General features: G+C 41.2%; 1 protein-coding gene across 2 annotated transcripts in view; it reads right to left on the bottom strand.

Annotated features, from left to right (window-relative positions):
• The window catches only part of LOC149251687 (glutathione gamma-glutamylcysteinyltransferase 1-like), a 502,910-nt gene that overhangs the window by 218,592 nt on the left and 258,563 nt on the right, over window positions 1-25,755 (bottom strand). The gene's annotated exons all lie outside the window — the stretch shown is intronic.

Genomic DNA, 25,755 nt, shown 5'->3' with positions numbered 1-25,755 from the left:
CCGCCTTCGCTGGCGTTGCCTTAGAGTCAGACGCCTCTCCCTTGTTCTTCTTCCTCGGACACTGGTTCGCATAATGACCCAATTCCCCACAGTGGAAGCACTTGACTTTGGAGAGGTCCTTCTTCCTCTTCTCCTTCTTTCCCGCAAATGCCAGAGCTGCATCCTCTTCCTCTTCCTTCTTGATCCGGACTCCTTTGCCAATACTTCCCATCTTGGTCAGTTTTCTGATCTCTTCTTGATGAAGATCCGCCCACAATTCTTCCCAATCTGGAAGATTCACCCTGCCCAATATGCTCTGGACAAATGTCTCCCACTCCTCAGAGATTGTGTTTAGTGCGGTTCTTACCATCAACTCCTTATCGGACGTGGCCCCTATGGAAGTCAGTTGGTCCCGAATGTCCTTCAACCGACCGACGAAGAGATCTATCTACTCTCCCTTCTGCATCTATTATGACCATAATTGATTCTCAAGTAGCATCTTCCTCTACATAGAAGTATGCTGGTACAACTTCTTCAAGGTAACCCACATTTCCTTTGTTGTCTCCTTCTTAGCAATATGTTGGACCACATGATCCTTGACCCCATTAAGGATGATGCATTTTGCCTTGGCCATTGCCTCCTCGTACCTTTCATTAACTACCAGGTCAACTGGGATAGCCATTACTCTCAAGGCGAAGCCCTTGATGCGATGTCTGTCTAGAATGGACAGGATCATAGCCTTCCAGACCACAAAGATGGATGCTCCGTCCAGCCTATCCTGATCCCTCAGCCCATTTACGGCCATCTCCCTGCTCTTCTCTGTCGACTCCTCTGAGTCTCTCTACTACCTTCCTGGAAGTTCTTGGTTCAACTCCTGCTGAGTCTCTCGACTTCCCATCTGGAAGTTCTTGGTTCGACTCCTCTGAGTCTCTCTACTTCCCGTCTGGAAGTTCTCTTCTAGACTCCCCTCTGAGTCCCAATTTCCCTCTTGGAAATCCTTCTGCCAGCCATCAAGTTGCCAACGGATATTGTGAGATATTTGTTCTTGTTCTGGTTTAATTCTTCTCCTTGTTAATTTCGAACAAGTTATTTAAAACATATAAATAACAAAATAAACACAATACAGTCTCAACATCTATAGATCAACAGCTGAAATAAAACAAACACACAAGTGACAACGTTATTTTTGGACAAATATCCCCGGAAAAACCCAATGCGGGAAAACTGGTGCAACTATTCTAAGGTTTATTATTATGCAATATTTCCTTGAGTACAACTGGGTACCTAACCAGCTCACCCGACAGAGAAAAAATACACGGCAGCAATACCTCTCTATTCGGAAATAGGTATTCAGAAAACCTGTCCCATGAAACCCTCTCCAGCGTCTCTAAAGCTCTACGCTGACCCTTTTGGCCTTTGTTTCAGCCTCCTGCTGCTCTGTGTCAGCCTCAAACCTCTTTGTGTCAGCCCTCTGAGGCATTACATGGCTTCTAGGACCCTCTGCGTCATTCCTGCAGCCTCTGCGTGGATGACACGGTCCCTCTGGTCTCTACGTTGTCTCTGCTAAGCTCTACTTGGCCTGCTCTGGTTGTTGCCTATCGCTCACTACGTCTACGTTGGTCTCTTGGCACTGTCTCTGCCTCTCCGTCTAGTACTCACTGCCCCTCGCTGCTAATCATTGATTCAACTTTGCGTAGCAACCCCGCTCTAGCAAAATGAATGATTGATCACTCTAGTGTGTCCTCCAACTGACCCTCAAGCCTCTTCTTATACTTTTATTATTGGTCATTCAATGGCCAAGATTAAATCTTTAATCAACGACTAAGATTAGATTTGGCTTGATCCATGACTTTTGGAACCTTCTAACCCAGTTTTATATTAATACCCATTAAATATTTTATTTTTCCTAAGTTTAGACTTAGGAACTCCATTAAAAATATTAACTATTTTAATATCTCCCAAATCAGGTACAATCTGTCCAAACCATTGCTAAGTCTTGGAGATCTCATGTGCTTTAGCCTCTCCACCAATTTTCATGGCTAAAGCACATCTGATGCTACCACAAATCAACAACCATTGTGGGCAGCTGGGTCATTATGCAACTTAGTGTCCTAGGAAGAAGAATAAGGGAGAGGCTTCTGACTCCAAGGCAGCTCCGACTAGGGTGGAGAAAGAAGTCGAAACTGATGACGACTGTGCCATGATTGCTCATGCACCTCTAGAGAAGAGGTGGGGAGACATTGAGTTGTATTTAGGAGGACTATAGAAGATGAGGGGCAGGATCCTTGAGGTACCCAAACTCTTTGATCATATCCGACTTCAGAAGCCTCGAATGATAGTAGCAAGATGACGGATGTCGGGTAGAAGCAAGATGCGATGAAGCAACAAGGCAGTGCTAGAGTGCAGAGGTCTGTAGTAGCGCAGTGGGGGTTGCAGCAGTGCGAGAGGCACAGAGGTGGTTGCAGCAATGCAAGAGGCACAGTGGAGGTTGCAGCAGTGCGAGAGGCACAGTGGATGTCGTAGTAGTAGGAGAGGCACTAAGGTGGTTGCAGCAGCGCAAAGGCACCAGAGAACGCACCAAATAGCAGCAAAGGTAGCTTCAACATCAGGAGGCTTCCAGACTAACAAGGATGTCAGGATTTGGTTAGATCAGTTACTTATTTCTCGGTAACTGAGTTGCAGTGTTGCAGTTAGCAGTGGTAGTGTTATGGGCAGCATGATGCAGCATGTTGAGAGGGAGCCGCAATGCAGATGTAGCAATGGCAATGGCAGGGTCATGGGCAGTAGTGCAGTGGATGTTGGGCAGCAGGGCAAGCATCACAAGTACCAATGCGGAAGGATCAGTGTGATGTTCAGTAGTGGAGCATTACTAGAACACATTCCTCGCTAAGAGGGAGTGTTGATTTGTGGTAGCATCGGATGTGATCTAGCCATGAAAATTGGTGGAGAGGCTAAAGTAGATGAGATCTCCAAGACCCAGAAATAGTTTGGGGAAATTCCACCCAGTTAGAAAGATATTAAAATAATTAATATTTTTAATGGGGTTCCTGAGTCTAAACTTAGGAAAATTAAAATATTAATGGGTATTAATATAAAATTGGGTGAGAATGTTCTAATGACATGGATCAAGCCAAATCTAGTCTTAGTGGTTGATTAGAGACTTAATCTAAGTCATTGAAGACTCAATAAGAAAAGTATAAGAGGAGAATTGAGGGTCAGTTGGAGACACACCAAGATTGATCAGTTAATTCGATTTTCTGGAACGAGGTTTGCTGAGAAAATTCAGCAAGTGATCCGTTGCAGTGAGTACATAGCAGAGAAGCAGAGATAGTGCCTGAGGGTCAGCGCAGTGATTGAAGAGGCAGCCAGAGCTACGCCAAGGTAGTAGAAGCCACGCAGAGGCAGCTAAAGACTGTGCAGAGGCTGAGGGGCTTGCGTGGGTGACGCAGAAGGCCAGAGAGTTGATGCAGAGAGGTAGAACGCTGACGCAAAGGGTTCCAAAGCTATGTTGAGACTAGCAAGGTTGATGCAATGCCTAGGAGAAGCGCTATAAGGATATTCGTGGGGCAGACTTGCTAAATATTTGTCTCCAAGAAGAGGTATTACTGCCATGTAAAAATCTCTGTTGGGTGAGCCAGTTTGGCACCCTAGTTGTACTCAAGAAATCTGCATAATAATAAAACCCTCAGAACTGCTGCACTGGTTTTTCTGCATTGGGCTTTTCCGGGGACGATTGTCCAAAAATAACAGTGTCCCTTGTGTGTTTGCCCAGTGTTTCAGTTGTTGATTTGTATATGAATTAAAGATGCATTGGTGTTTATTTTCAGTATTTATATGTATAAGTAACTTGTTAATGTAATAAAGAAGTAGGTGAATAAACCAGATAATGCAGTAGGAATTTCTGACATCTCAGACTTAGATATTTCAATAGAAAGGATTGTTTTCAAGGGTTAATACAGTCACACGTGCGAGAAAATATAGGACAATCTGTGGTTATATCAGCAGTAAGGTCACAGTCACATGTTCATCATTGTTTGGGTTAGAAATTAGGCCTACAAGGCCTCTCAAGGCAAGCAAAGAAGACTCTCTCTCTATCAAAGGTAAAAGGACCTTAATTCTCTAGGGTACCTCTCTCACGTGCGAGAATTAGTGCTGCATTGTTGTCACACTAAGCCTACCACCATACATCAAGAAGGAACTCGGATCATCAAGAGAAGGAATGAGTATCCTTAGGTGAAGGATATCGCTAAGTAAAAGTATCTCTTCTAGAAGATCTACTAAAAATGGAAGGAAGAATGTTAAAATTGGCAACTAGGGCCAAACTCCATGTGGGTCACCTTATTTATGGCAGTTGATATTTTTCCTAGATTCCTCTTGTGGAGAGGTGTAGGATTGATCTAAAGATCATCTGATTCCGACAAGTATTTATGGAGATATCAATTTATTTGTATTTACTTGACAAATTGTCAAGGCCGGCCAACAGCTAAATGTGTGGCACACATGCCCAGCGAATCATATAAGTACAAGTGAGGTTGATTCATTATCAACTCATCTCATCTCAACTCATCTCCTCTCTCCTCATCTTATTAGGCAAGCAAAGGAGCAACTTCTCTCACACGTGCAAGAAGAAGGAAGAATTAGGGTAGCGTTGACTTTTGGGTAGCATTGACATTTCTAACCTCTAGGGCTGCGTCGACCAAATGCTGGGCTATTTTATGGAGCGTTGACCAAGGGAAGACTTGTGTTGACTTTTTAGGGGCTACATTGACCTAAAAGTTGACCAGCGTTGACTGATTAGGGCTAAACGCAAATTGTTGAACTTTGACTGTTGTTTTGACTGTGTATTGTGGACTGTTTTAGGCTACTGCAAATAGATGTTGAAGATCAAGTTCTTCAAGTTGACTAGAAATCAATTTGGGGTTGTTTTGACCAAGTTTGACTTTTCTGATTTAGGGTTTGTTGCTGCTGTTATAAAATTACGGAATTCTGAATTGTATTATTTCTCTCTACTGAACTATTGAAGATTAAAGAAGAATTGATCAAAGGGTTTCCCCACATTGGGGTTTGTCCCTGGCTAGCCACCACATCTTGTGTCTCTTGTCTTGGCTTGTTTTCTGTCGATCGTTTAATGTTCTATCTGCACTTTACTTTATGTTTATGTGATTGCTAAACAGTGGCTAATAAAAAGATTTGAAGTAAACTGCTCTAAGCATAGAACATACCATAATTTAACATGGTATCAGAGCTGAGGTGAAGACAAAGCCCAAGCAAGAGCAAGAGCTAGAGCAATCACTGAAGGCTGTTGAAGCAATCTTAAAGAAGTCATGGGGTCCTCAGCACACTTCCCCACTGAAGACAAACTCCATGAGAAGTCTGACTATCACGGATGGAAGATGTCTCTCGATCTGACATTGGAAGAGAAAGAAGTGTTGGACCATGTGAGAGGCAGAATTGTTGAGCCTCCATGAAATGCATCCGCTACTGCAAAGAACAAGTGGACCAGGGGAGAAGTCAAAGCAAAGAAGATCATTCGAGACTCTATCAACAAGCACCTGGTCGCCTATGTTTCTGAGCTGACCACCTCTAAGGAAATCTACGATAGACTGGTGAGTTTATTTAAAGTTAATGACGCAAATCAAGTTTTTTCCCTTAGAAATAAGCTGAAGGAAATTAAGAAGGGCAAAGATGAGAGTATGCAAGCATATTTCTTAAGGATCACCGAGATCAAGAATGATCTCCTATCTACTGGGGAAGTAGTTCCTGACAGGGAAATGACTATCACAAGTCTCGGAGCGCTGCCACCTGAATGGTATATATTCAGGACTACTCTTCTCAACAATATTGTAATCCTTGTATTTGAGGAATTGATGGCAAGATGCATTCAAGAAGAAACAAGGATGGAAGAGCAAGAAACCATTCCAAGGCTAAATACAAAGGAAAGGTCAGACCGAAAGGTGGAAGAAAAGGACAATGTTACAATTGCAACAAAATGGGCCACTATGCGAGGGAGTGCCCTAATAAAAGGGACTCACACCATGACGATGATCAAAATCACCCTCAAGGCAATCAAAGGAATGGCAGGTCCAATGGTAGAGGTAAAAGGAATGTTGGAAATCAAGGAAGAGGTCAACCCTTCAAGAAGGCAAGAAACTCCAGGTATGAATCTAACGTTGTTAACAATAAGCAAGATGAATATTATCTACCAGCGACCCTCTCTACTACTCCTCCCCCGGACTCGCTGGGAAATTGGCTTATTGATAGTGGTGCCTCAAGGCACTTCACTAGTTACAAAGAAGCTCTCTCTAATCTGATAGAGAAGGAGACCAACCCGGAAATTGTTCTTGAGGACAACTCAAAATATCTCGTGAAACGCTAGGAATGTCACTCTTCAATTGGAATAGGGAAATACAATTCATTTACAAGAAGTCCTATATGTACCTGATCTCAAAAAGAACCTGGTGTCCATTTCGACAATGGAAGACAAAGGCTACAAGGTGACCTTCATTAATGGCAAGGTACGTGTATGGAAAAAGAACTTTAAAGATGCTTTCACTCTTGGGTTTCGAGTTGATTCATTATATCAAGTCGGAGGAAGTCCGTTGGGCGTCATGTCTTGTGACACATCTCTTCAGTCTGAACTATGGCATCGGAGGTTTGCTCACCTTCATTATAAATCTCTACCCGATGTGAGAAAAATAGTGACCGGGATGCCCGAGTTCAAATTAGAGCAAGAAGGAGTATGTCCGGGATGTGCTGAAGGAAAGCTCAAAAGAGGACCATTCCCCTCAAGCCAAAGCAAGACCTCCGATATATTGCAGTTGGTTCACTTAGACATAACTGGTATGATGCCTGTGAACTCCTTGCGGGGATATTTATATTACCTCACTTTTACAGATGATTATTCTCACAAGACTTGGACATACTTCTTGAAAAAGAAGGATGAAGTGTTCTCTTGGTTTCGTCACTTCAAAGCCTTGATCGAGAATCAAAACGAAAAGAATATCAAGATCTTAAGGACTGATAATGGGACTGAGTATGAATCCAATGAGTTCCATGACTTTTGCAAAGAGGTTAGCATTAAGAGGGAGACTACAACACCATATACTCCTAAGCAAAATGGTGTGGCGGAAAGGAAGAATCATACAATTGTGGAAGTTGTCCATGCTATGCTCCATGATCAAAGACTTCTGATGTTTCTATGGGCCGAAGCTGCGAATACTGCCATATATGTGCAAAATTGATGCCCTCATCAAGCATTGGGTTCCAAAACTATCGAAGAGATGTTCACTGGTAAGAAACCTGATGTATCTCATTTTAGAATTTTTGGAACTCCTATATATTTTCATGTGCCGAAAGAGAAAAGGAATGAATTGGGTGTATCTGGAAAGAAAGGAATCTTCGAGGGCTATAGTGAAAATACTAAGGGCTATAGAATCTATGTGGCTGGTCAAAGGGAAGTCGAGATTAGCCATGATGTCACCTTTGACGAAGATATGGCTCTTAGCAAAGTTGACAATCTTCCTAGTCTAAGGGAATCTAAAGAAGCCAACACTAGGAAACCGGAGGAAAAGGAAGATGAGACAATGCCCGATGTGGAAGAACCTATCGATCCTATTGATCCCCCTCCGTGAGAGCCTTCCTCTTCTAGGAAGAGGCCTTCATGGCTTGCGGGGACACTTGATGATGTTGAAGGACACATTGCACCCAAAGGGACTTTCCGGGAAAGTAAGAAGTCGACCAGGTATCAGGGATACTTGACCATCATGAGCAAGATCATCCAAAATGAGCCTTCATCATTTGCAAAAGTTGTCAAGCATCAAATCTGGAAGGATGCTATGACTGAGGAATATGAGTCCATCATGAAAAACGATGTCTGGGATGTGGTCCCCAGACCCCAAGACAAAGTCGTTGTCACTTCGAAATGGCTTTACAAGATAAAGCATGGACTTGATGGAAGCGCTGAAAAGTATAAGGCTAGTTTTGTCGCTTATGGCTTCTCTCAGAAGGAAGGTATAGACTATGATGATATATTTGAACCTGTTGCCCGATACACCACCGTCCGCTTGAACATAGCCCTTGCTGCTTCGCAAGAATGGAACCTACCTCAGATGGATGTCAAGACTGCATTCTTGTGTGGTTCAATCAAAGAGGAAGTCTATGTGGAACAACCTGAAGGATTTGAGATTCATGATGGGGAATTTCACGTGTGCAAGTTGAAGAAAGTCCTCTATGGGCTAAAGCAAGCACCCCGAGCATGGTATGAGAAGATCGATAGCTACTTAATGAAGTTGGGATCCACTAGGAGCGAAGCCAACCCTAACCTTTACTTTAAGGTTGAAGATGACAAACCTCTCATACTAGTGTTGTACGTTGACGACCTCTTTATGACAGGTGCAGACTCTCTCATTCTCAAATGTAAGAGGGAGTTGGCTTCTGAGTTCGAGATGAAGGACCTAGGACTGATGCACTATTTCCTACGATTGGAAGTCTGGCAAAAACCAGGGGAGATTTTCCAATCTCAAGGAAAATATGTGGTGAAGATATTGGAGAGATTTAGTATGGTGGACTGCAAGCCCGTGACTACCCCGATGGATCTTGACTTCAAGAAGTTAAGCGATAGTGCTGTCGAACCTGTTTTACAAAATGCTACCGAGTATCGTCAACTCATCAGAGCATTGATGTTCTTAGTGAACTCCCGTTCGGATATATGTTTTGCAGTCAACACGTTGAGTCAACATATGGTTGAGCCTCACCACACACATTTGATTGGTACCAAGAATCTGTTGAGATATCTTCGTGGCACAATCACTCATGGGTTGAGATACACTGCCGGAAGTGTGAGACTACATGGATATACTGATGTTGAATGGGCAGGCAGTGTGGTGGACCAAAAGAGCACTTCCGGGGGTTGTTTCTCTTTGGGATCTGCCTCGATATCCTGGATGAGCAAGAAGTAGAAGTCAGTGGCTTCGAGCACCGTCAAGGCAGAGTACATTGCTGCTTGTATGGCCTCTTGTGAGGCGGTCTAGTTGCGGAAGCACTTTAGTGAGCTGTTTGGATTTACATTGGATACTATTATGATCCTGTGTGACAACCAGAGCGGGATTCGTTTATCAGAGAATCCTATATTTCATGATCGCTCCAAGCATATCGATATCAGGTACCACTATATCTGGGATATGGTGCAGCGGGGAGCAATAAGGCTCCAACATATCAGTACAGATGAATAGGTCGCCGACATTTTGATGAAGCCCTTGGGAAAGGTCAAATTCTTGACTTTCTGAGAACAAAATGGTGTTGTTGAGATACCCTCTTATGAGAGTCGTGTATGATGCATACATTGAGCTCTGGGAGCTCCAGGGGGGCATGGGGTACTTCTTGGAGCGACATGCAACCACAGGGCGACTCACCATCCCCTGGTGGTGCGCGACTCACCCTCTCTGCCACTTGTGAAAATTCGGAGATCCCAAATCCTATTACAGTAATTGGTAATATTTCTTCTATTTGTTAAATTACTTAAACAAATTATTTGCAGTTTTCTACAGCAAATATCAAAATACATACATTGCAGCCTTCATAAATAAATTTATGCAGAAAATAAATACATGGAAAATACTAGCACATATACAACCACAGTGAGTTATTTTTCGACAATTGTCCTTCGAAAAACCCAATGTGGGAAAACCAATGCAGCAGATGAGGGTTTCGTTTATCAATCTTCAGCAATAATTTATGTACAAGAAAAAATAGAGGAAGAGTCACTGAGAGAAGCTTATTGTTGAATTTCTCACACTCCACAACAATTTCCTGACCCCGAAGAGGACCTCCTACGTCTTTCACTGGCCCTTCTACGTCACTCTTTGCGTAGTGACTGTGTGGGCCCTACATCAACCGTTCTGCTACACTGATCTGCATCCCTCTTCTATGTTGCCTCCTCCAGATTCGTCCTGCACTCTCAGACTATGCTAATGCCCTCTCTCTCCCACCTGCAACTCACTCTGACTCAATTTTCTCTTGCCAAACTTCAACCACTGAGAAAATCGATCTACTTGAGCAACTAAGTATTTGCCCTGGTGTATTCTCCATCTACCCATCAACTTCTTCTTATAATCTCCTATTAGAGCACCAACAATCAAGATTAAAACATAATCGATGACTAAGATTAATCAGAAGTCAATCCATGTGTTCTTTTAGAAGATTCTCACCATCACTTAATTAATACCCTTTTAGTAACCAGATTTCCTAAGTTTAGACTCAGGGAATCATTTAAAAAAGTTAATTATTTTAATTAAGTAGTCTTTAGGTGGAATTTCCAGAAACAATTTCTCGGTTTTGGAGAATACATGTATTCTAGCCTCTCCACAAAATTTTGTGGCTAGAACACATCTAATGCTACAAAAATCAACACCACTTACTTTAGAGACTAGGATCAAAACAAATAAAGATCAAGGGATAAACTTAGTTAGGCATGTAATTAAAATAAACCAAGGTTCCTGCATATCACCTAGTTTATAGGATTTGCATTTCATCTAGGATAGTCAAGCATTCATTCAGCAACGGTTGTTCATCCGGTCATTTGGTCCTCAATTGATATAAAGCAATTGGTTTACTCCATAAGGCACTGGTCTCACAAAGTAATTTAATTTAATCTCTAAATACTTGCTAAAATGAACCAAGTGGTTAGGCCATTCAATCGTGTCTCCCAGACTTTTTAGTTGCTAACGAATTTTGCATTTTCACATTTCATAGGGACTACCCCCCATAGTCAGTTGTTGGGAGACAACTAGAACAGAGAAGTCGAAGATCACAACCCCCGACCTGAGTCGTTATCGCACCATGCCTGTGCAATTTGAGCAGCAACATTTTTTGGCGTCGTTGTCGGGGAACAATTTATTGGACCTTTGGCATTGCGACATTCTTCTTAATCATCTTCACCCTCTCATTATATCATCATTCCTTATCCCATCAATGCCACATTTTCTAGTGTCGTTGTGATATTTTCCTTATCTCTTCATCTTTTCATCACCTTCTCCTTCGTCCTCTCACTAATATTTTCTATCCACATCTTTAGCACATGGACACCTCAATTGGTTCCCTGTTTGGGTGGCGACTCCACTTATTCATCCATTTACAAGAGCTTACTCTAGAATAAATCTTGGTAGCTTGGATAACCCCGCTCCCAATCCTAAAAAGGCTCTAAGAGCTCGGTTAAACAAATTACATTCTCATAAGAGCTTAATCTTTCTCGAACAGGAAGCCCTCCCTGATATCCACTTCTTTTTCCTTGATCCTATAAATCAAGACTTCATGGCCTATTACAACCCTTGCAACTTTGCTAACATTCAAGGCTTATCCTCACAATCTTCTGGATGATTCTGCTATCAACAAGATTCCGATTTTCCAAGGGAATAATGCAATCAACATTGATGCTCGCATAAGAAGGTTCACAACATTTCTAAAAAGATATGCTCATGTAACTACATATAATCATGAGGATGTTAGGATGAGACTCCTTTTCCTTTCATTAGAGGATGATGCATCGCAGTGGTTTCAGGACAAGCCTGAGAATACTTTTGAATCCTTGCAAGCTCTTATCGGTGCACTCAAAGACAAATTTGGGGACAAAAGAGGAGAAATATTTGGTTAAAGAGCTTAACTCCATCAAGAAAAGGGAAAATGAGACAGTTGAAGAATTCAATTAAACATTCAATGGTATCGTCAAAGATATGACTCAAGATTACAAGCCACCTTAGAAGACAATGTAGCTGAAGAATTAGAGAAGGATAAGAAAGCTTCGAGTAAATCAGAGATTCCTGGTTTTGAAAGAGATCTAGTCAAGTCTAAAGGAAAAGAAATAAAAGAGGTAGAGCATGATCTCATTAAAGAGTTAACGCAAATGATAAAGGAAATGAGAGTTGAACATGCTCGAGAAATAAGTGCCATGCAATCTACGCTGATTCAAATGGAAAGAAATCAAACTCAAAATTTGCAGCCTAGAAATAACAATAATAACAAAGGTAACAATAATCCATGGCCAAGAAGAAACCCTCCAAATGATCAGAGACCTCCCACTTCACTTGAGTCTGCCAATGTTGTTGACCAACTTATCCCATTTTGTAAACCATGTGAAAGTTTCCATGAAGAAAGTACATGTGTTATTGCTAGCAAAATCTTGGATGAAGCAGCAAATGAACAGAATCACAGATAAATAATTTAAGTCAAAGTTCTTCTAAGGAAGGTCATTGCACAGACATGATTTCTTCCTCTTTCACCATCAACAACTTTAGTGATGAAAAGGATCCTATCACACAAATGTATGGTGAGACCCCATCTCAGGAACAAATTCTGGAAATTGCTAGAAGTAAGGTTACACCTATCAAAGGAAAAGCGAAGACAAGAATCAAAATAGACAAGTTGCATCTGAAAGGTATAAATCAGAATTAAAATTTGATTGGGCCGCATGGATAAACAATCTTAAAATGTTTGTCCCAATATTAGAAATTTTAAAGATCCATTCATAGAGAGTTGTATTCTTCAAAATTTTAGGCATGGCTCAATAGGGTAAGGTTGATAGACATCCAAAATCTGAAGAAGTTAAGTTAAAAGATCTCAATTACTATATGACTAATGAAGACAATCAACTCTTCTTCCTTACATTAGATGTCAATGGTTGCCGCCTTCATAATTGTATGCTGGATTTCAGTGCATCAACCAATGTCATGACCAAGAAAGTTATGGATCAGTTGAATTTGAGAATTTCCAAGGCTTATCATAACATTTGTTCTATGGACTCGAAGAGAATTGAAGTTCTTGGTGTAAAGAAGAATTTACAAGTTTCCTTGGTTAACTATCCATACAAAATCATCAACATGGACATAGTGATTATTGATGTGCCAGATGTATCGGGAATGATTCTATCAAGAAAGTTTGCAACCGATTTAGGAGGATGTATTCAGATGAATCTTGTCATATGCTACTATTCTTGCAGCAACCAGTGGTATGGTTAAATTATACAAAGAAGTGGAAAGAAGGTACCATGTTAAAGTTCCAAAGAGGCCAGAGAATGGCGAAGAAATTGAACCACAGGGTCATCCACCACAGTATGAGGTTGAATTCATTCAACAAGTTTATCACTTTTCTTCGTCTCATCTTCCATCCCACTTTTCGAGCAAGAAAAGAAACGGGCTTAAATTTGATAGAGATATGCAACACAGTGATCAGAGTCTTCACCAACCAAAAAAGGTCAGGCTTCAGCAAGGGATATCTAACAAGCAGCCTATGGACCTACCAACAAGTAGACAAGTGTTCCAGATCGTGCCACAGGGATGACATTTGATGACATGGGGCATCCTTTGTATAGTGTCTCTAACCCTACTCCCTTTCATTTATGTCATTAGTTAGCTTTCTTTTATGCACTTATCTTGTATGTCTTTTCATTTTAGTTTGTTAGAGTAGATTCTTTTATTCCAACAGATATTCTATATATGCATGATGATTTTGATTAAGAGCAGATATCTATTTGATGGACTTTTGTTTTCCTGCATAATGGATTCTGGATTCTCACGTCACTTCGATGAAGCAATGTGTCCCCATATGTAGCTAGATGTTGCACCTATTTTGTCACAAGTCCAAGGAAGCAGTTGTACAAAAATTTTCAACATTCAAAATCATCAGCCATTGAGATCTTATGTCATTCTAAACCCAAATTCTGCAAATTGTAATGTAAATGATGCTAGTATAACCGTGTAATTATGTAACAACCTAGGTAAGCCTATAGTTTTTGCAACAAATTTCATTCTAGTATGTTTTTTAACCTCACCGCATTATGTGTGTTTTTAAACACGGATAATTGGCAAAGCTATTCCTCCAACTTAAACTCAAAATCTAGGGTGGAATTTATTGACAAAGTCTTAGTTAAGTCCTGGTGTTATATCGAGTCTTTGTAAAAGTGGTTTGAGAGTAATTTAAGCTATTTGGCTAAATTATTTTATTACAGATCACTTGGTCTACTAGACCATATTGTAGTGCAGAATTGGATAATTATTTTGAAAGCCTATAACAAATGGGTATTCTCCCTTTGAGGGTTGAATTTGTAACATTTTGATGTAAAAATATTTTAGTGCATGGTCCCTCACAATCAAACATCATGGCTAGAGTATTTGAGGGTGGAAAAAATAATTAATCCCCTCTTATGTCAATTAATTAATTTTTCTGGCAAAAATAAAATTAAATCCTAAGCCAGAAAATTAATTAATTTAAAGTCAAAAAACACATTTTAAAGAAATTAATTTTTCCAAGTGGAAAATGACCAAAAAATTTGTGGGTCGAAAAAGAAGTTAATTTTTGGAAGTCCCCCACCAAGGCAAAAATGGATTTTTTAAGAAAAATTAAGCCTTTGGACCTTGGTGGTTAAGTCAAAGTCAAAATTTTCAGAAAATTAACCCAAAACATTAATTTTTGGATTAATAAAAAATGGGTTTTTTGAGAAATTCGAAATTTTCCTCAAAATTAATATTTCCGAACGCTAGAATTTTAAAAGATGGTTAAATATTTAGCAATGATCGAGATTATTTTGACGGAGATCAAGCCAACTACATGTTATTTTCCACCTGGAGGGATTTATCTATAAATAGAAGTCATTTTGCTTCTATTTGGATATCTTTGGTCAATGTAAATTTTGTAAATACTGGTATTGATACATTGATCTGCTAGGAATGTCTGAATATCATAATAAAAAGACTTTAGGGTTCAATTCATGGTGTTCTTTGTCTATTGATCTGTGGTATGTTATAACTCTGATATTTCTTTTGAAGTATGAACAAAGAAAAACCAAACGTAACCACAAACCACTTTTGGAGATCAGGACCTAGCCTTCCTGATGCTCAGAGAGGGCTCTCTCTTTATAATTTAACTTTGATTTAGTAAAGATGATTTTAGGCTAGTTATTGCTTGCACTTGGGTTTTGTTTTGAAAATTTGGTGGTGGGATCACTTTACTTAGATGGACAGAGGTTTGGCTTATACCATTAGGCTATGGAGTTGGATGTCTGACAAACAAGATTGGATTCAGTTCTAAAAACAGTGTCTACAAGGCAAGATAGATGAGTTACTGCAGATTTCAAAAGCTAAATGGTGAATGGCTAACTATGCAAAACAGAGTGTAATTAAACAAATTCTGAGTGATATTTCCAGTTAATTCATTTAGATTTTAGAACACATTTAAGATTATGAAAACACATAAGAAAGGTAACAAAATCACACAAATAAAGTACTTCACTGCAAATGGCTCATCTCATGAATCCTATAATGAAATGCTTTTATTACTTGCTCCAGTCTGTTGACTTGAAAATGGTACAATCACCCTTAGGTTCAAGATCAAAATAACTCTACAAATGTAAAATAATCCACCATAATAGTTCGAATTTTGAAGTATTTATACAAAAAGAATTACAAAATATCTGAAACTGCTTTCAGAACTAATCTAGGAAAAAATGAATATCTTCTTGCAAGAAGATAGAGACAGCTATCGAACTGTTGCTTGTTGTCCCTATTATTAAGGTTCTGTTGGCCTTTGCTCTTTGATCTTTTGCCCTTTATGCTGCTTGGTTGTTTAGTCTTTACACTGGTTGTTTTGTTTAACTTTAACCTTTCACATGATACTCTTTCATTCGATACACTTTAATCCTGCTGACCTGTCAAGATCCTTTTACCTTGTTGTTTCACTTTTTACCAGAGATATATAATTTAATGTACTTTTACTACAGTAAATCATTCAGTTTTTCCCATCTTTCTTCATCTGGTAATTGGATATTGATCATTTTTTCTGTATATCTCATCTGCCTCTGTATATTTGGCAAAAGTGGGCTTGTTAATGAACAGGGGTTTTACCTCATGCTGGAGGTAAAACAAGTTTTCAAAAGTTTGGTACAAGACTTTACATGTTGGCATGCCCTTCATAGATGAATTGATCACCTGTTCTTTGGCCACTTCCTGATCTTCTTGTTGTAATCTGCATGTGTCATTAACTTGTCATTTATAACTAAGGGATTAGGTAATCCCTTTTCCTTCAACAGCTCAAATTTAGCCATGAACCTGTCAACAGCTAACTGCATGTTCTGACACTTATCTTCTAGATTCAACATCAAATTCCTCTTGGTGAGGACTCTTTTGACTTCCAAAATTGTACCTGTCCTATTAGGTATCTCAAGCTCTTGCAGTTCATATTTATTCTTGGAGTTGAGGAAGTGGATGATTCTTGCTGCTTCCTCTAACATATCTCCAAGTTCTGTTTTAACCCTTTCAATGGCTTCTATTGCTTGCTTAATTAAATCAATCTGCTCAAAAATGACCTGGATAGATGGCCAAATATCATTGACAAAGTCAATGATATTGGCCCACAGTTTATCTTTAGCCTTTCCTATTGGTTTAGTCAAGGTCAGTTCTTTCTCCAGGCTCTTTATCCTCTCATTCATCCTTGCAGCCTTTTGTTGTTCTTCCTTATGCATGATCTGGGCAAGTTTGCAATCTATCTCAAGGCTGCTGACTTTCTCTTTCAATTTGTTCATCTCATTGGTATGAATGGACATTTCTTCCATTGCTTTGACCAGCCTGTTTGCTTCTTCACTTGTGGAGGCGGTTGTTGTTGATCCTGTTGCTGATGTAGTCTATGCAGATGTAGGAAGTGCAGTGGCCATTGGAGCAGTGGGAGCTAATGTTGCTGCCAAAGTAGATGGTACAGTTGTGGTCACTGTTGGAATGATAGTTGCAGGAGCATTATCAATGCTAGCTTGTTTGAGTTGGATCAAGCTATCCAACTCCTTCTCCATCTCCTTTAACTAGTCATTGAGTTGTAGCACCAAGTCCATCATCTCCTCATGATTGGTCTGGCTTTCAAGGACTTCTTTTGTTTGTGGGTGCTGCAAGTGAGGCAACTTGAGTTGTTTCTTGAGGGCTGATATGTCCTCATTCTTCTTCTTGATCAGTTTCTCTGTGGCCTTCACATCACTTGGGTCATGGCCCAGTTCAATAACCAAGTCCTCCAAGGACTTTATCCTGGTGTCTTTAGCCTATGAAGAGGCTCTCTCCAGCTTGAATTGAACTATCACATTGTTTAATGAATCCTGTAACTTATAAGCAGTCATGGCCTTTGTTGTGAGGGTGGAGTAGATCATCTCTCTAGCCTACTTGTGAAATTTGATCTGATCAATGGGATGAACATCCCTGGCCAAGACCTCAAAATTGGTCTTCTTGTAGTCTGTTGAGGTCTTCGGTTGCTGTACAATGGGCTATAGGAATGAGACCTGCATTTTTCCTTCTTTGATGTCAAAGGCTGACATCAGTCTAGTTTGGTTTGGTGGTGTGAGCTTGAGGTACTATGCATATGTTTCTGCCTTCAGTCTTTCATTCCTCATTTTGATTTCTTTAAATTTGTCTTTGATGTCTTTTTCCTTGTCAGCTGGCCTGACATAGGAAGAAATCTCCATACTGGGCTGTCTATCTACCAACTGTGTGTTGGATGTTGAGGGTTGTTGTGTCTCCTCTGATGCAGCTGCTTCTTTTCCTTTCTGTCTCATTGCCTCAGTGTCAATGATTTCTTCTGATGCAATGTTATCTTCCTGCTCAAAGACAGGATTCAATTTGGGCCTCTTGCTTGGCTCCATCAGCTCATCAATTGTCTCCATGGCAGAGCTAGATGCCTCATCCCTACTCCTCTTAGGATTCTTCTCCTCATTTACTGGGGTCTGTATGACTGGAGGAATGTTCATTGGCCCTCCCTGTTCTGGAACCTACAGGAAAGAGTTATGATCAAATTGTCTCTCCAAATCAATAAGTGTATTCTCTATGTCCACAACAGTGTTGTCCATGTCAATCAAGGTGTTCTCCACCCACTCATCCTGGTTAGCATATTGTTCAATGTTAGGCCTTGGGTGGTGTATGTAGGCTGCCAACTTAACCCTGAGTCTGAGCTTGTTTATGACCCCATGAGGGTCATAGTGCCAGATGAAACTGTTTTTGAACTTCATTAGTTGAAGTAACTTGTCGGCCTCTAGTCCAGCTTCTCTGTTGTTGCAAATAAATGGGCCCATCTGGTTCTTCACTTTGAACTAGGTTTTCTTCCTATAAGCTAGGAAGTTGATGTCATCAGAGTTGATCATCTACCTAAAGTACTCAAGAGAAAATATCCTCATTAGGAGGTACTTGGGCAACTTGTAGGGGGCTAGCTCACAGCCATAAATCCTGATCTCTGTGTGGTTTTGGTACAAGTACCAATCTCCCACCTTGCTGTTCTTAGCCAATTGCAATGCTCTTTTAATCTCTGGGCTAATTCTACGTTGAGTCTTAGAAGTCAGCATGTTCATAATTGGGTATACAAAAGAGTCTATGAAGTCTTTGTATGAGGTGGAAAACTTGTGGACCAAGGGTGTCCAGTAGATGACTGATCTTTCCTTTCCCTTGGTGTCCAATTTCTGGATCTTCAAAGGGAATTTATCTGTCTAATAATACAGGAACATATGAAACAGCACTGAAGAGTATTTGAAGACTCTTTAAGTGGGCAAGCTAGTGAACTGTTCATGCATTCTGTCTGCAATGAACTGGGCATACTTATACATGATAGCAGAAGGCTTGCCGGGAGTGAAAATGGATAAGAAAGCCATGATGACCTCATCCACATACTCATTTGATGTGAATCCTAGGATGCATGAGAGCATGGTGATTATTCTCCTGCCAGTATCTGAAAAAATTGTGGCAACACAAGGTGGAATGTCTTTAGGAGTATGGCACTCCTCAATGATGAAATTCTGAAATATTTGTTTGATCTTGGCTGGGTCTGGTGTGATGTATAGGTCAAACAAGTTTGCAATGGACAAAGGAGTCAGATTAGGACTAAGCTGGATTTGTAGCGTCTGGTTGATGGATTCAGCAGTGATGGTGAACAATATCGCATGGTTTGGTGCCTCAATAGCCCTATGGCTTGGAATATAACAGCGATGACAAAAACGTACTATGTCTGGGAATGGGTGGACTTTTGGGAATGTATACTTGGGCAAATTGGATTCCCAAAGGTTTATATCATCAGCATGGTTTAGGAACCTATCCTTGGCCCAGCAATGGATTCTCAGCAAGTGACCTGGGGTGGTTGTGTCTTTAATTTGAAAATCCCTGTCTACTGGGGCCAAATGGTCAATGTCTAAATGAGAGGTTGTCACTGGTCTGACATTCAGAGAGGTTGAGGCAACCATATTTGTAACAAACTTATATAGCTATTGGAAGTGAAGTTTTGACAATTCTGTAACAGGGGTAGGGTACCAGCAGTTTGCAGGTAGGGGTTTTGGTATTTTAGGAGGGGGAATACTCTCAATTTAAAGGGAATTCAATTAAATTCATTCAATTATTTCATGAATTTAGTGTACGTTTTTAAATGAGAGGGTCATTCTGGTTTTCTGCTTAAATACCTAGAATTTATGGTCGGGGTTGCGAACTGGTTTTAAATGGAGGTTTGTAGAGGCTTCTGCGGCTTTTAGGTGTGTTGTGGTGGCGTTTCGAAAGGCATCCAATAGTTGGTAATTGGTCACAGGAGCTCTGAGGGCCAGGTGTGCTTTGGAGGCTTCACAAGCGAAAAAGGGCGAAAATGGGGTGTGAGGGCTTTTAACCGGGAGAAGTTAGAATTGGCGGGAGATTAAATGAACAGTGGCAGTTTTGCTTTATGGCTGGGACGCGGTATTGGAAGGTATCGCACCGCTTATGAGTGTCAGGCGGTATTTTGTCGAGAGCACACAACTTAGCGCGGTGCCGCCACGTAACCTAAGGGGGGCCGAGCAATACTGCCCATATCGCGTGCTCTCGGGCCGATAAAGGTCGGGCAATGAGCGGGCACGATATGGGAGAGGGTCGTTGGATCTGGGGGTGGATGATCCAACGGTCATTGCGTGGCAGAGATGCACGGCGGGAGATGGGGGTGGATTTAGCGGGGCCCATGGTTAATTATGCTTAAGTGTAATTAATCGATGTAAATATGCGGAGTTAATAAAGTAATGCGGGTTTTATGGAATATAAAGGGTAAAAGTGAATTTTCGGGATCAATAAAGTAATGCGGGGGGGAGGAGATAATAGTTAGGATAAGAAGTTTAGTGGCTTTTTCAAGGCTTTTAGGGGGGATTAATTGGAAAGTGATTTTTCCAAAGGGAAAAAGGTTTCACACTAGGGGAAAGGGATATTTGGGAAAGGGGATGAATTTAGAAGGTAAATTGGCTAGGGAATACGTGAAACCAAGGGGTAGTACTCAAAATGAATGGAAATGGTGTCTTCACAAGCCATGAAGGGATAAAAGGGAAATTAGTAAGTATATAGTGGGGGGTGAAATGCAATGGGGAGAAGTTAGGCAAATCAGCGTATGAGCATCATTTTTCTTTCACAATTGCTCCTATACACTGAAACACATGATTAAACATGATAGATGTGCTTATGCCTCAAATAGCTTTTATTTCTACAACCTTTCTTCTACTTACCCTAACAATTTTTCTTCACTTTGTTGGGTGCACTTAAGCTAGCAAACCCTTTCTTTCATTTTTCTTTTATGAAACAAACTATCTACTTCTAACCTTATATCTTCCAAGGGCTCAAATTAAAATGATGAGCTCCTTTTATTTCTCTACCTATCTCCTAATCTGCCAAGATTAAACTGTTTGGTCAGATTTTTTTCCTCTAACTATAAACATGAAATTCAAGCATGAAGTAGTCAAGATTAAACAGTTTGACTATCATGGGTTATGGCATGCATAACAAGCTGCACACAACCATTATTTAAGACAGTAAAGTAAAGAGAAGTGGCACTTGGACTTGCACACTTTCATGATCTGTTTTTTTTGTTTGGGGTTCATATTTTTTCATTTTTTGATCTTTTCTTATTTTTCTTGTCCTTTGATATCTCTTTTAGGACATACCCTCTTTACATTTTTTAATTTTAATATGGAAAACATTTGCAGAAAGCAAAGGTATGTACAATATTACAAGACTTAACCTCAGCCAATTCAAAAATTATGAATCTTATCACTATAGGACTCTAACATGGTACATGTTGGTTATGTGCTTTCCTATATTGTGATGAAATTATGAATATTTATATAAGCTTGTTATTTTATTTATCGGTGATAAGAGCATTCTATTGATAGATTTTGGGTCTATCTTACGTGATCTGATTCACCATGTGTTTAACAAGTTTACTTGGAGAAATATATAGAGTTTGCAAGTACACCGCCCTTGGGCTCCAAGTTTGCAGACTTTGGGGAAGAGCCAACTTTGTTTGGGCTTCAAGAATTTTTATATGATTTTCTTACTTCGCTAAAGGCTTTGGTTGATACTCTAACTTTCGAAATACATTGATCCATTGTCATTATTTAAAAAAGAAATAATTGTATCAAAAATATTTTATTTACAAACATTTTCTATTTGTATATACCTTGTAAATATTTTTTTGTATATAATTTTTGTAGAATTATTTTTTCTAACCCTTGCTTACAGCCACTGGGGATTTGGGTTTATTTTCTAATTTTGTATATATTGGAGTTTTGGGAAATTTATTTTCATTTGTGCAAGTGAGATTCAAGCTATTCAAGAAGAGTTGTTGGGATTTTGAGCTAGATCTAGGCACTTGAGGGTAAGATCTAGTCTCCATTGAATTTGTAGGGCCAACACTCAGCAAATTTGCAGTGATTTGGGCAATCTTGGACATCTGAAGTAGAAACCAATTTTTGCAGAGGTTTGTAAATTTTTTAGGGCCTTCTAGGCCCAGCTTTTTACTCCTATCCCTAACCACTATCCTTGTTAGCCTAGCTGTAGCCCTAAAGGGCCACGAGCTTCCTTGGTTACCCTTGTCGTGAGCCATGAGAGGCCTCGACGTCCCTTTAGGCTAGACGATAGCCCTCTAGGGCTTGTCGTAATCCTCTTTAGGCCTTTTAGGCCTAGCCGCAGGCCTTAACAACCCTCCATCTCGCTCCGTCTCCCTCCTCCTCTCCCTCTCGGCCAGCTTCTCTAACCTTTGTCGCTGCCCTTTGTGGGTCTTTACCTTGGCCGCAACCCTTTAGGGCTTGCTGCAGGCCTCTAAGGCCTCCTTACCCTTGACAGCAGGCCTTAGTTGCCTCTACTACCTTAGCCGCAGGCCTAATAGGCCTTGTTGCCCTCATCCTTGTCTTCTCCTTATCTTATTTGCTCTCCTTTCATTTTTTATTTGGGTGTCATTGAAATTTCTGAGCTAATACTTGTTGCATAGATATTGGTCATATTTTTGTGGTTGCAAGTAGCCTCTCCATTGGGGAAATTTTGGACAAGGCTTCTAGAAGTTCTTCAAGGCCTCAAGGCCAAGTGATTTGCCCTCAAAACCCCTTATTCTCGTCACTGTTTTGCTATAGCTCTCTGATCATTAGATAACATTGGTACAAAACTCATTAAAGTGGCCTAAATTTGGTTAACATTTTATATTTGTATATATCTTGTGAATATTTTTTTGTATATAATTTTTGTAGAATTATTTTTTCTAACCCGCTTACAGCCACTGGGGATTTGAGTTTATTTTCTAATTTTGTATATATTGGAGTTTTGGGAAATTTATTTTCATTTGTGCAGGTGAGGTTCAAGCTATTCAAGAAGAGTTGTTGGGGTTTTGAGCTAGATCTAGGCCCTTAAGGGTAAGATCTAGTCTCCATTGAATTTGTAGGGCCAACACTCAGCATGTTTACAGTGATTTGGGCAAGCTTGGACATCTGAAGTAGAAATCAATTTTTGCAAAGGTTTGCAAATTTTTTTTAGGGCTAAGGAAGGCACTCACATAGCGAGAAAGAGGCAAATCAAACACTTAGTGGGTTGGAGGGGCTACCCATGAGGGAAATACACACCCCTTGGGAAATTCATGATTTTTGGATGAAGGAGTTCGATGCATGTGGAGGAGGCAGCCCAAGGATAAATAGAGGAAGCACACATCATTTTGCGACCTTTGGACAGTTAAAGAAATTCACTCACCTAGCACACTTGAGCTGTTGAGCCAAGTCTACAAGTTTTGTTCAACACAAGAGGTTTTCAAGGAGAAATCTCAACTCTTCTTTGGTGGACTCTGAGTGCCATCCTTAGAAGGCCATTGTTGGGAGGTGGAGTTGTTGCGGAGGTGATTTCTCAGGCAGATTCGTGGCTATTTGGAGCAGTGAGGGCACAGAAAAGAGCTACACTTTCCTAGGGAAAGCGAGTGACATTGCAACTATCTTTCCGGGCTTTGAGGGGTCATCACTAAGGTGAATCAATAACAAATTTCCAGGGTTTAGCTGGGGTTTTGGAGGGGTCACACTTCAAGGCCGAATTCCTTTCTTCTGGGTTAGCACAGAGGTGTCTTGTTTGGGGCCTGTGCAGTCCTTAGCAGAGGTTTCTCATTGTGGAGGTTGGGCCGCTGATTTGGGCGTTGAGTTAGTTGCGGGATTCGAGGAACAATTTAAAGGGAACATTCAACATTTTTGGGAGGCAAAAGTAGCGGCATTTCCAATTGGGTTGAATTACCCAATAGTTGGATGTGGACGCTGAAATTGGGGGTAATTTTGAGGGTCTGAACTAGGCCAAACCCTTTCTGGGTTTGGTGGGTTATTTGAGAGGAGTCCAAGGTTAATTTCTTGGAATTTTCTGAGCACTAAAAGTGGGTCAAACAACAGTTCTACTTCAACGAGCAGTGCAGTTTTACCAGGGCCAACACAGAACTCAGAGGGAATTGAAGCTACAGCATCCAGGCATTCATCTTTTCCACTTGGGACTTGTTTAGCTTGCCTTGGGCAAGCCCAGGTGCACTCATTTCATGCTTATATGTACCCCTACTGATTTATAATAAAATGGCTCAGTTGGTGCAATTTTCTGGTGCATTTCTGGATGTTTAATTTTGTGTGGGTTTTGTGTTGCATGTACCTTTGTATGCTTTGTTTATCATTGTTGATTTTCCATTAGGAATATTATAGTGGTATCAGAGCTGTGATCTTGGCTCAACCGTATGATTATTTCTATGACGTTGGAGGACAACCAGAACGTGACCTACCGGAGGCAGAGGTACCGGAGTAGGGAAAGAGAGTTGGAAATCACCCTTGACATTGAGACCCCAGAGCAGGCAGTGGAGGAGGTATAGATGGGGGAGCCGAAGAGGAAAGAGGACGTGACGTTTGATAGCCTCTTAAAGGCCGTAAATGACTTGGTTAGAGGGCAGAAGGAGATGTTGAAAGAAATCAAACAACAGAATCGGGACAAGGACATGCATCGGGAATTCCTATTTGGGGAAACTTCGGGGGCTTCCCACCAATATGACCACCATTCACCAATGACTCGCCCACACGCTTTCAGTGGGCCGACCAGGGACACTTTGCGTACGTTTTTGCCCTTAGCACCAGGTGAGTAGGGTGGGCTGGACGAGATTCCCATGGGACACTATTTCCAGGAGTGGCAGTCTATGTGGGATGATTTTCGAGTTGCACTCCCCTTTAGAGATTTTTGCCAACTCAAGCAGAACGAGAAGAGCAGGGGCATAGGGGGTTCCAGCGTGCAGAACACGGAGCTACAACGCACCCAAGGAGGATGTACCTCCCCACATTTTATGGGTCTTTGAAGTGCACAGCCAAGGCTTGGGAGGAGAAGATGGACACATATTTCTAGCTCAGTCAAATGGCAGAGGTGGAGGCCATCAAGATGGCCACTTTACACTTGGAGGGAGAATCCCAAGGTTGGTGGTTCCACGGTCTGACTACACTTGGACATGCAAGTGTGACTTCTTATGAGGATTTCACATGGAGGGTTGTGGAGCGTTTTGACAGGAGGGAACCAGAGGCACACTTTAGATAGCTCATACAACTCAAACAGACCGCAGCCCTAAGCATTACATATCAGAGTTTTTGAGGGTATCTGTGATGGTGTCGGACCTATCTGAGGCTAGGAGGGTCTACACTTTTGTAGAGGGTTTGCTTGAGCACAGATCTCAGAGACCAACCACACTGCAGGAGGTTGTGACTTGTACCCAGTATTTGCAGGATGCAATTCACAAGACTAGGGTACTGATTCCACCACAAGCTCCTTTTCCTCCTAAAGGTCGTGACACCAGGGCCCCGCCACCGAGAGCTAACCAGGGGCGCGGAGAGTTGGATAAGGAGACTAGGAGAGATCTTCGGAGGAGGAAGCTACGCTTCACTTGCCAGCAGCCTTGGGCACCAGGCCATAGACGCACCATGAGCAAGGCCCATTACATTGAGGTCAACTCTGATAGTGACCAGGAGGATGACGTAGAGCAAGAGGTAGATAGGGGTGACAGTGAGCCACATGCGGCAAGAGGATCACCTCCACCACCACCACCTGGAGGAGCACCTTTCACACTTGCAAGGGGAGTGCTTGATTCATTGTGTGGGGTTCCTAAATATTTGACCCTGAGGATTCGAGGCACAGTGCAGGGGCAACATGCCTCAATTTTGGTAGAAAATGGGGCTACCCACAACTTCATTGATGCGTAAATGGTACAGAGGAGAGGCATTACTACAAAGGAGTTTGAAGGGTTTTCTATCCTTGTGTCAGGGGATAGGACCATGTAGTGCACCCGATATGTCCCCTCTTTGACCTTGACCATTGTGAATTACTCAGTGGCCGACCACTTTTTCATGGTGAATGTGTCAGACACCAACATGGTGACGGGTTTCTAGTGGCTCTACTCTCTTGGGCGAGTGACTATTAATTGGCGGAAGCTGGATATGGAGTTCATGGCGCCAGGTAGGAAGTT

The sequence above is a fragment of the Pinus tabuliformis genome, chromosome 7 (genome assembly GCF_031772625.1).
Source record: "Pinus tabuliformis cultivar Carrire ecotype Pingquan chromosome 7, CPIR1, whole genome shotgun sequence".
NCBI classification, from domain to species: Eukaryota; Viridiplantae; Streptophyta; class Pinopsida; order Pinales; family Pinaceae; genus Pinus; species Pinus tabuliformis.
This window is presented reverse-complemented; position numbering and strand designations above follow the sequence as displayed.